The following is an 11355-nucleotide window of genomic DNA, read 5'->3' as shown; positions in this document are numbered from 1 at the left end:
TTATATGGCAGCCTCTTAAAACTTAAGGAGAGTTTCTCTCCCATCCTCTGGGACATATGCATTTTACCAAGAAGTACTTGCCATTGATTGCTTTACTAGTCCAATCATCTCATCAATACAGTGGACTGTAGGTTCTGCAGAACGTCCAAATGGTCCCGTCCTTTCGGATTATATTATGACAAAAGTTGGGAGAATGAACTAGTCCTGAGAAAACACAGTAAATGTCTACTATTGTTTGTCCCATATAAATGCAAATTGCTTCTGATCCTACTTCCTAAGGATGGAGAAAATATGTATTTGCCAGACTAATAGCTGCATACCATGTTCTGAGACTATGTTCATCTACTTAAGAGAATGATCTGACTTGACCAAGCAGCCGTGATGGGGGCTGTTCTTTAGATAAGTTAGAAGTAGTCTGCTCTTATCCACCAAGATCTATTTGCCTTCTGTTGCAGCCTAACCTGTGGATAAAGACTGAATATAATGCACACTCTGCCTTTAAAAGTGACATTAGTATCTCCCATTCCACCTGTAATGTGACACTGTCTTTTATTTACCTCGTGGCTGGGGTAGTGGTGTAGAGTCAGGACAGGGACAATTTCAGTAAGATAGCCCTCAACCCCCAGGCCAGGGAACTAATGCAAAAATTATAAAGAACTGACTCAGATCCAGAAATTAGGTTAAAATGCAGTTTGATTTGTTAAAATTCAATGTTCACACAGTTTCCTATTACATAAAGCACATGAAATAAAGTGCATTCGGCATATACTTAGATTGGAGTGCAATCATGCAGAAATATGAGACAGGGTTAATTCTGATGCCACCAAACCTGCCACCGGTTACAAATTATTAATGTAATCTACAAATCAAATACATGACTATTAAGGTAGAGATTTGTTCAGCTCTTCATTGATCTAAATTTCAGGCCATTTGCAGTAGTTGAGTAAGCCAGAGTTTAGTGATCACGCATAAGGGATGACCTCCCCACTATTTGTTGTTTACCTCTAGGACTAACTGCTAACCCATTCCACTACTATATGTACCTGTATGGGTTTAGCAAGTTTTCCTATCCAGAATGACTTCCACAACTATATTCTTCTTACCATTGTCAGAAACTCAACAGTTATATGGATAAATGGAAATTATAGGAAGAAAATGGAACTTGCTCCTGTCCATCATCTAAGAGACACTGTCTTCGCCATATCCCCCATGACCCATTGGCCACAAAACAATAATGTACCACCCAAGCTGGGCTTCCTGCTTTTTTAAATTCCACTGGGACAGGCTTTAGCAAGGGCACAAATCAGAAGCGGAGCATCAGCATTTCAGGTGAACGTGACATTCTTGCTACTTGCAAGACCAAGTGGGGAAGGTTGTGGAGGAGAAGTACCGTCGGCCTCCTGGCTTCCCTGGTGCACACCAACAGCTGACACGAAAGCTCTGCGGGGGCACCGGCTCACTGCAGCAGACAGACACTTAGCACCCGGCTGTGCTGTGAGCTGGCAGGGGCACTCCTATTCAGGGCTGCAAAACCACCGACAAGGCTGCTGATGAACCTGCGAAAGGAGGAAGCTTCTTTCAAAGGAAAAGGCTTTAGAGGAAATCCAGCTGCCTGGCACCTGCTCTGTTTCCCGTGCCTTCATCTTCCTGGGACCCTGTAGTAAGTAATGCCAGAGTGGCACTATAAGGAGGAAACACATCAAAGTGGGAGAGCTCTCAGGAGGCAGCTTCATTTGGGGGCCGGTGGGCGCATTTCCTTCTAAACTGCTCAATACCTAGACTTTATGAGAAAATGATCTGATGAATGTCCTTAACCCCATTTTCTCTGCAGGTATGTTGGTGCTTAATGAAACATGCCGGTAAGTCAAAAGAAAGCTCTGTGCTGGATTTTTTAAGAAGCTCAAAGTCAAACGTTTACTGCAATTTCAGATGGATAATGCAAAGCTCAATCACAACTCGAAATGGCAGTCATCAAACACCTGGCTGATTTCATGCAACTTACCAAGATGACAAAGATCTGCCACCCTACAGCGTAACCCTTCAGCACACAGAGATCTAGTGAAACGGCTGGGGAAATGGCTTTTAATAGTAGCAACAAGACATAAATTTTTCTTTGGCTGCTCACAAATTTAAAATTTGGCTAAACTCTGTTTTCCAGTTTTCCTGTTGTTCTTTTGCTTTACAAAGCTTAGGGTGCATGTGATTCTTGCAAAAAGAAAGAGTGTGATTTAAATCAAACTATAGCATTTCATATGCATACACATGCACAAGTAGAGAAAAAGGGAGAGGCAGGGAAGAGAATACAAAGTGTTGCTCTTGGCACTCTGTTTAAAGGCTTGTTCTCCCCACCCGCCCTTTGCTAAAGTGTTAAGAATATTATTTTGGAATGCTTTGGCAGGACTCCAAAGATTATCACCGCTGTATTTCAGAATCACACACAGAATTATAATCTCCACTCCAAGCCAAGTGACAGCCTGAGCCCTAGGAAATGTCTGTTCTTGTTCCCTCCACTATTTCAGAAACTCCTAATGTGGAAGGAGTTGCAGGTTTGGAAGAACCAGCCACAATCGGTGCTGCACTGTTTTTCGCTTTCCAAATTCCTTCCTCAGAGTGTCTTCTAGGCCAACTGTTTTTACCTACCAAAGCCTCCTCCAGACAGCTTAACCCCAGCTTACAATATTGAACATTCCTGACTCCTACATTCCACTGATGCCCTAATCCTTTAAATCACATGGCCTCTCTCCTTTTCTACATTCTTTGAATTTATCAAACTTCTGTCATTCAGGACTAGTTTGCATATTTTCCCTGAGTTACTCTGAGATACGCAAAACTATTCCACTGTTCAATGAATTTGCATACCCGGAAGCAAGTGGAGATAGGTGACGTATAAATCCAGATACTTGGACACTAATAAGTGCCCTAAATGCTGACTTTAGGATGCCAGATTTAGCAAGTAAAAATATAGGGTATCTGATTAAATTTGAATCCCAGATAAACTATTTCTTTTATATAAGAGTATCCTTTGCAATATTTGGAACATGTTTATACTATAATGTAATTGTTGTTGACTTGACCTTCACATTTATCTGATCACCCAGTATTTTATCTGGCAATCTTAGCTGAATCTGGACATGCTAAGGAGGAAGTCAAATTTTAATTGACATGGCAGTATCATACCTCAATAAAATGACAGAGGATCCATGTTCTGCCTCAGACTTTAAAAACAAGAGCCTAGAGCAAGAAGGGCAGAACCAGGCATCCACCTGCCTTTCCCCTGTCCACTGCCCAGAGCCAACATCCGTCAACAACCAAGATGCCTCCGCAAGCTTTAACACCGCCCCTCAGATATCTGTTATAAATCAATCAGTCTTCACTTACAAGATGAAACCTTTTAGTAATCCCTGGTCTAGATGAGGCTGAGAGTGGGGCAATATGTAGAATTACCCAGGCTTAGTTTCCAAGCAAATCTCAGCTCATTTCCCTATATTCTCCAAAAAAAAATAGGGGAAAAAAAAAAAAAAACATTACCTTAAAAAGCCAAGACATTCTAGAGTTGTCACTAGATAGCTCAGCTGAGACCTTGATAATGAAGATTCACTAGTAGTGGTTCTGAAGAAATGGATTATAATCTACCCTGGGCCTCCTGAAAAGGCACTTTCTTAGTTTCTCACAGCTAAATGATGTATAATTTATATGCTAGTCATTTTTACATACCTTTAGAGATCACATATTGGCCACCAGCTAAATGAATGAGTTAGAATTACTAAAATGGTGCAGTCACAAAATTAAACTCTTGTTTTAGTAGAGCTTGCCTATGACTCTAATTCAGGGTCTTACATTGCCATGCAACACTGGCAAGGCTGCATAACTCTAACCGAGCACAACTTGTGGAATTCCTGCAGGTTTCAGGAAGCATACTTGGTTATCAGTGCGGTCTTAACTCGGTCATGGTTTCCAAATGCCTCCTGCTTATAAATTACTTTGGGCTCAGCTTCTTCATTGCACTGGACTTTGTTGTGGACTGTTTGGTTAACCCCAGAGTATATAGTGACATATGCTTCCATCAGTGGTATTTGAGGACCATAATTTTGCAATCCCCAGGCCTTAAGTCATGTATACATTGTGATTCAAATATGAGTCATCCCCACCACTCTGCAATAAACCACAAAAATGTGCTTATCCAGTGACATATTCCCCCTTATTACTATATGCTTTTCCCTCCATAGAGTAGAAATGGAGAGAATAAGTGAGCTGTGGGGTCTTTGTGCCCTGCCAACCCACAGGATGGTCAAAACACTTTGAGAAACACTTTCTAGAGCAATGGCTCTCAACTGTATTCAGAGGGCTTTGAATATTAATATAAGTAATGACATCACATGGCCAAATTTTCCCTATGAAAAACACAGAAAACATTATTTTATGATAATGAAATTTCAATCAAAAACACATCACTCATTTTTTAAAAGTATCATGAAATCAATGGAGCAGGTGTTGAACAGTTTGGATTCTTTCTTCTTTTTAAGGTATTATTGATATACACTCTTATGAAGGTTTCACATGAAAAAACAATGTGGTTACTACGTTTACCCATATTACCAAGTCCCCACCCAGACCCTACTTTTCATCAGTGTAGTAAGATGCCACAGATCCACTATGTCCCTTCTCTGTGCTACACTGTTCTTCCCATGATGCCCCACACCATGTGTACTAAACATAACACCCCTCAATCCCCTTCTCCCTCCCTCCCCACCTGCCCTCCCCCACCCCTCCCCTTTGGTAACCACTAGTCCCTTCTTGGAGTCTGTGAGTCTGCTGCTATTTTGTTCCTTCAGTTTTGCGTCATTGTTATACTCCACAAATGAGGGAAATCATTTGGCACTTGTCTTTCTCCACCTGGCTTATTTCACTGAGCATAATGTCCTCCAGCTCCATCCATGTTGTTGCAAATGGTAGGATTTGTTTCTTTCTTAAGGCTGAATAGTATTCTATTGTGTATATGTACCACATCTTCTTTATACATTCATCTACTGATGGACACTTAGGGTTGTTTCCATATCTTGGCTATTGTAAACAGTGCTGCAATAAACATAGGGGTGCATATGTTTTTTTGAGTCTGAGAAATTGTATTCTTTGGGTAAATTCCAAGGAGTGGGATTCCCAGGTCAAATGGTATTTCTATTTTTAGTTTTTTGAGGAACCTCCACATTGCTTTCCACAATGGTTGAACCAGCTTAGATTCCCACCAGCAGTGCAGGAGGGTTCCCCTTTGTCTGCATCCTCACCAGCATTTGTTGTTCTTAGTCTTTTCAATGCTGGTCATCCTAACTGGTGTGAGGTGATATCTCATTGTGATTTTAATTTGCATTTCCCTGATGATTAGTGATGTGGAACATCTTCTCATGGGTTTTTAATTTTTAGAATAGAATCGCATAGCATAGAATGGACCACAAACATTTACCTCCTGAATGTTTTTCTTGAAGTGCGTGTGCATGTGAACACACATCTTCTAGACCATAATGTAAAATGAATTTATTTTCCATGTGGGAGGGTCTTGATTAAAAAGTTTGAAAAATATTCCCCTAGAGGAGTGCTTTTCAAACTTTAATGAACTAAAATTACATGGGAATCTTGTTAAAATGCAGTTTCTGATTCAGTAGGTTTGAAGCAAAACTTCAAAGTTCTGCTCCTGTGGGTCCCAGGGATCACAGTTTGAGTAGCAATAGCCTAGAGAAGGAGCCACAAGCCATGTGCATAGGAAGACGAGCCACCTACAGGCATGGCGAAGGGACCTGGCTCCCTGTAAATGAAACCCTCCTCCCCTATGGCAGCCTCCAGCCACAGCATCTAAGGTAGTTCTTTCTACCGGAGACTGAGCCTGCTTGCCTTCACTTCTCTATCTCCCCACCTCTGTCCTCCTAGTATGTGTCATCAAAAAGTAGGAGAAAATTATTGGCTGCAAGTCACTGACATGAAACAGCTCAAAACAGGTATAGGACCCAGATACACAGTTCATGACTAAAATCACCCGGTGCCTATTTCCCACCCTGCCCTTTGAATGATCTGTTTGAAACACAGATGGGACTGGCCTGTTCCTCCTTCAAATTCTTCAGTGATTCCTCACTGTGTGTAGATTAAGTCCCATCTCTACTTTGGCAGATTTAGGACAAAATCTGCTTCCCTCCAGTCATATTTTCCTCTACTCCCGTTCCCAAAACCAAGCAAGCCTTTTCAGATTCCTATTTGTTCTTACATGTTTAAGTGTAAATTCTTCATCTGGATAATTCCTGGATAATTTGATTTATCCTTCAAAATTCCCCTTTAGGTGTTTTCCTAACTACTCCCTTCTCCTATATGTGCACGTGAGTGGGCACACACACACACACACGCACACCTGGTTAAATTGGAACAGTGATTCCCAATGCTGACTGCATATTAACAATATCAGCGCAGCTTTTAAAGAATATTATGCCTGAGCTCTACTCTCAAATATTTTAGTTGGACCAAAAGTGGTCTGGTATGTGTGTGTGCATCTGTGTGTGTCCCAAGGACGGCTCTGTCTCTTGGTAACAAAGAATTCCAAGTACCCACATTAATCATTAACTAAATCATAGAATTTGCTTCCTATCCCAGTACTCTAAATGTACTTGACACTCTAAGGTTTTCAGTTGACATTAATTATATTTCTCTCATTTCAGAAGGTATTTGCTCTTCAAGGAATACTCCAGCTGAGCATCGATGCCCTTTTCAGTGAATGAATGATTTGCATTAAGCAGAAGTGTTATATATCCTCTTTAATAGTTGCCCTGCAAATAAATGTCTGGGCTCTGCATGTTATGCTTTTGGTGTACCTAAGGCCACCCTTGAGCTCTTGACTATATCTAGGTCAAGTACAAAGATGGTCTAAAAATGGTATTACTTGGGATTACCTGAGAATGATTATACATGAGATGCAGTATGACAGACACGCAAAGCATATTTTCTCCTTCGATAACACAGCCCACTCAAGATGTCCAGTTACATTGCTAAACCCTGTTTATCTGTTATTACTAGGGAATGATGTGCTCTACATAAAGTAACTTTCCAGGAAGCCAAGGCTTCCCCTTACATGTTTCATTAAGTAGATGTGCAATGTTTTTTTAAACAGAGTACATTTCAATTCTAATCATTTTACATTATTTCCAAACCATATGATGTACTTCCTTGCTTTATTAAACAAGGAATCCTAAATGTAACTGACTGATTGTTAGCATTATAAAAATGTAGAGGTGGGTTTTTTTGGTTTGTTTGCTGTTGGTTTATCTTTTTTCTTCAGTCTTTCTTTCCTTTATCAGTTTCTCTTTTCAATGTACTTTAGTTTCAGGCAAAAGGATCAAGTCATTAGAACTGATGAGAAAGAGCACAAGCCAGTAACTGACTAGGAGTCAGAAAACCTGGGTGTTAGTCCTAATCACATCTTAACCAACTGCATGAGCTTGGGCGACTCATTTCCTCCAGCTTGTTACCTGATATGAAAGATAGGCAGAAGACATGATCTTGAAAGTCTCCTCCAACTCTAGAAGGTCCTTTCTCACCTTATTTCCCTGTGAACAGTCATCCTGCCCTCTGTTCCCACACTACACCTCAGGCTGGGAAGCGCTTTGGCCAGGACCCAATGCCTCCCCTACACCCTGCCTTGACCCATGCCCCTGACACCTCCTTGACACCAGGCAGAAAACTCTTCTCTGCTCCTTCCCCCTCTAAAAGTTAGCGAAGAAATAAAAACACCAAAAGGCTCCCTTCTATTGGAACTCTGCCAATAACTACAGGGCACTGGCCCGATCATGATGGGGTTTTATGAGATTTTCTCATTTTACATCCATACCTTCTACAGTTGTAGAAAAACTATTGTGGATTCATCTGAAAAGTCAAGCAAGTTTCAGAGCATGACCAATAAGCTACTCCTAGAGTGAGTTGTTTTGTTTTGTTATTTGGCAGAGATTATTATTCTGGAACTTGATGGGTAAAAGTTATTTATTCATTTTTCCTTAAAGCACTTGGAGGTAGTTAAATGTTTATTGAATACTATTAAAAGACTCTTAGTTCAATGAATTGACTTTTCTTAAGGCAAGCCACCTGAAATCTCCCTTCCAATAGAAGATAAGAAAGTAGTACACTTCGTCTTTGTCTATCAGCTTGCCTTCTTTTCTTTTCCTCTGGACTCTTCTGAGTTCACCAACACTAAAATATATTGCCTCAGGATAAGCTTAGCCACCAAGTAGAAGCTCAACGTCTTCATGTCAAAGCTACATTTAGTTGGGTGATGAAAATCCTATTAGTCAGTTTCCTTATTATTCTATAAATATATATGAGAGAGAGTTTGAGTTTCTCAAATTCTCAGTAATCATAGAGCAGGGTTTGTCCTAAATGCCAAAAATGGTTTAGGAAAGATTCCTCAAAGACTCACTAAAGCCCTTCTAGGCACCAACACATTCTTCTTGATTTCACAAACAAAAAAGCTAGGAGAAGGTAAAATGGAGTAGAAAGAAAAGTGAGTTTACAAAAATCAATCAATCAATAAAAAGCTCTTCAAAATGTACAATTAAGACATCACGGATAACAAACACTTCAAAGACACACAGCATTGTCATTATTTGTTCTGTGGAATAAAACTCTAAGAATTTGTTTGTTACCAGGTTTTATTGATACTGTCCTTTTATGAATCACATTTCTCCATAAATGGAGAACTAAATTAAAACTATGAATTAGAATTGTGCAGTTTCATTATGTACATATGAGTGCTAATTAATGTAGCCCAGAATTCTTATTAATGCTTAATTTACAAATCTACTCTGGGGAACTATTCACCTTCATTCTTTCTGATATTCAAGTGCATATTTGTCCTTGTGTTACAAGGGAGAAATTCTTTGAACTTTTGCCAAATTCTCTAAATTCTTGAATTCAAATATTTTAGCAAGATGAAACAGGAAACCTGAAGGAGGGGATCCTCTGAGTAGGAAAACACTGCTTAATCAAAAGAAGGAAATAAAACAAGCCCTTATTTCAGGGCACTTGGTGGGGCTGTGAGATAGGTAGCCTGCTGGACTATTACAGACAATTCCATCACAACGCAACTTGAGAGGACTTTGAATGTCAGTTTCCATCACGTGGCTCAGCCAGGATGTTAGTTTGTCCAGAGAGCAGAACTAACATGACCTTCTGCCGAGGGACCTAGGTCAGTGCATTTCAAGGGACCGGTTTCAGGGACTAGTTCCGTTCTTCAAACTGTTTATCACCAGTGCATAGTGACATAGTATGAAAATTAAAATAAAGTATTTAGAAAGAATGCCATGAATTGACTTGCTTGATCAGCAGATTTGTGTCCCTGTCTTTTCTTTCTCTGGAAACACAAAATAAAACTGGCCTTTCCCACAAATAGTTGGAGGAGCTCCGAAGGAAATGTCCCTCCAGCCACCTCCAGATCGCAGCCATGGAGAGTGTCACTGGTGACGATCCTCACTGTGGAAAAGAGCTACTCGGGCACAACAGGTGGGGTGCCCAGGGAGCTCCACTCTTTGAAGTCTTTTTCTCAAGCCAAGTCACCGATTAGGGAGAAGGGATATCACCACTACTGCCCCGTGAACATCAAGAAGAATGTTGAGTGTTTTTTTCTTTTTACATTACACTTTCATGAAAAAGGAGAAAATAATAATTTCTCACTAGCAAGTAGTAGGGACCCTACCTAACCCATCTCAATTAGATAGAGGCTCAAGATGACTGAAAAAAATCTATGAACTGATATCCAGCCCTCAGTGTCTCCACTGGAAGGCAGTAGTTTGGAAAAAAATGCTTCATTTTATGGTCCATTATTCAGAAAAATTATGACTATAGTTAAGAACACAGTAGATTGGAGTGCCTGTTATTTCACCAAAAAAGTAGATGAACTTAGACTATTTAAATAATTTTCATAAAAAATCACCCCTTGAGGATCTGGGGACTAACATGAAGTGACTTCTGCTCAAGGATATTTCTTCAAAATCCTGTTCCCTTCTTGATGGTTTAAGAGAAAACTCACAAAATAGAGTATGTATGAACTAGAAGCATCCAAACCTGTTAATTAAGGTAGGCCATGTCCTTACGGCCCATGACTGGCAAAGTCTGGACTGTGTGCTAGGAGCCAGGCAGTTTTCAATATTAATCTATCAGTAAAAAGTACAAGACATTGTCAGAGAAAAGTAAGAATTTTCTATTTGACCACACAGGACTTTTTTTTAAATTTAGAATGATACTCCAAGAGACTTTAAGTACAACTTAAAGTACATCTTACAGCCACTAAAGTACATCTTATGTCAATTTATTTTGGTTTTCAAAAATAATCAGTGCTGCCCAAAGGTGAACATTTTAAACCTTGACAGGCTCCATGAAATCCTTAAACGTCTGAAAGGAGAAGGACTGTGACTGTTACATCTGCTAAGAGTTGTTGGCCCTAGTTGCCTGGAAATACCTAAAGTAACCACGGGAAGAAATATCTAGAAGTCCAGTGGGCACTAACTTTCTATTTTTCCAAAAAGAATATCAATAAGTGAGCTGTGTTCTAATGATTTTATTTGTATGTATCCCTGAGGCTTCCATGAGCATGTTGATAGGGTCTATAAGAAAAATATTATGTAGTCCACAATTTCTAGCCTACAGGAAAATTTCTAGCTTACAACAGGACCATTCCCCTTATCCCAAAGTCAAAAGTTCAATGATGCATTGTAATGCAGGAACATGGAATAAAAAGAAATGATCTTCAATTAGCTGATCCTGCCATCCATCCCCCGATATTAGAGATGTGCCCCGGTCAAAACAGGCTGCCTCCCACTAAACGTGTTTACCTGTTATCCAAATGCAGTCATGTTTGACCTTGTGTTAAAAAATTTGACCTGTTTTCTTATCCTAGAAGAAATGCTGTGATGCTTGTTTTGCCAGGAGATGTATTTCCCTTCCAACCAGTACAGTCAACTGGTTCCCGAGGAAATCTTTGCAGTCGCCTTCATTCCAACGACTTTATAAACAACCATGGTAACTGGCAGCCAGAAATGAATGACAAGATCCTTCCCTTCTTCTCCTCCTGAGGCCCCCTGCCCAGTAACAAAATCCACCAAAAAGAGGAAGAAATTAGAAAGATATTGTACTTTAATGTCATTTTCTTCTAGATGTAGAGGATTTATAAATGTCAGAGAATATGTTTGATTCCAGAGAAACCCAAGAGGAAGGGGCAGGGGTTAGAAAAGCAATGAAGGCTTCTGTTCTAAATAATGAACATCATTTTCAAAAAACTCTCTGTTTCTGAACTTGAATATGTTCATTTAACCTCCCCGCTTGCATTTTACCACC

The 11355-nt window shown here is 40.0% G+C and overlaps 1 long non-coding RNA gene across 1 annotated transcript; it reads left to right on the top strand.

Annotated features, from left to right (window-relative positions):
- Positions 1-1475: 1475 nt before the first annotated feature.
- On the top strand, positions 1476-2135 carry LOC140844733 (uncharacterized). Its single transcript, XR_012123214.1, has 3 exons — positions 1476-1660; positions 1832-1859; positions 1930-2135. It is a non-coding gene; the product is annotated as an uncharacterized lncRNA (long non-coding RNA).
- Positions 2136-11355: the final 9220 nt, after the last annotated feature.

This window comes from Manis javanica, chromosome 12, assembly GCF_040802235.1.
Source record: "Manis javanica isolate MJ-LG chromosome 12, MJ_LKY, whole genome shotgun sequence".
NCBI lineage: Eukaryota > Metazoa > Chordata > Mammalia > Pholidota > Manidae > Manis > Manis javanica.
This window is presented reverse-complemented; position numbering and strand designations above follow the sequence as displayed.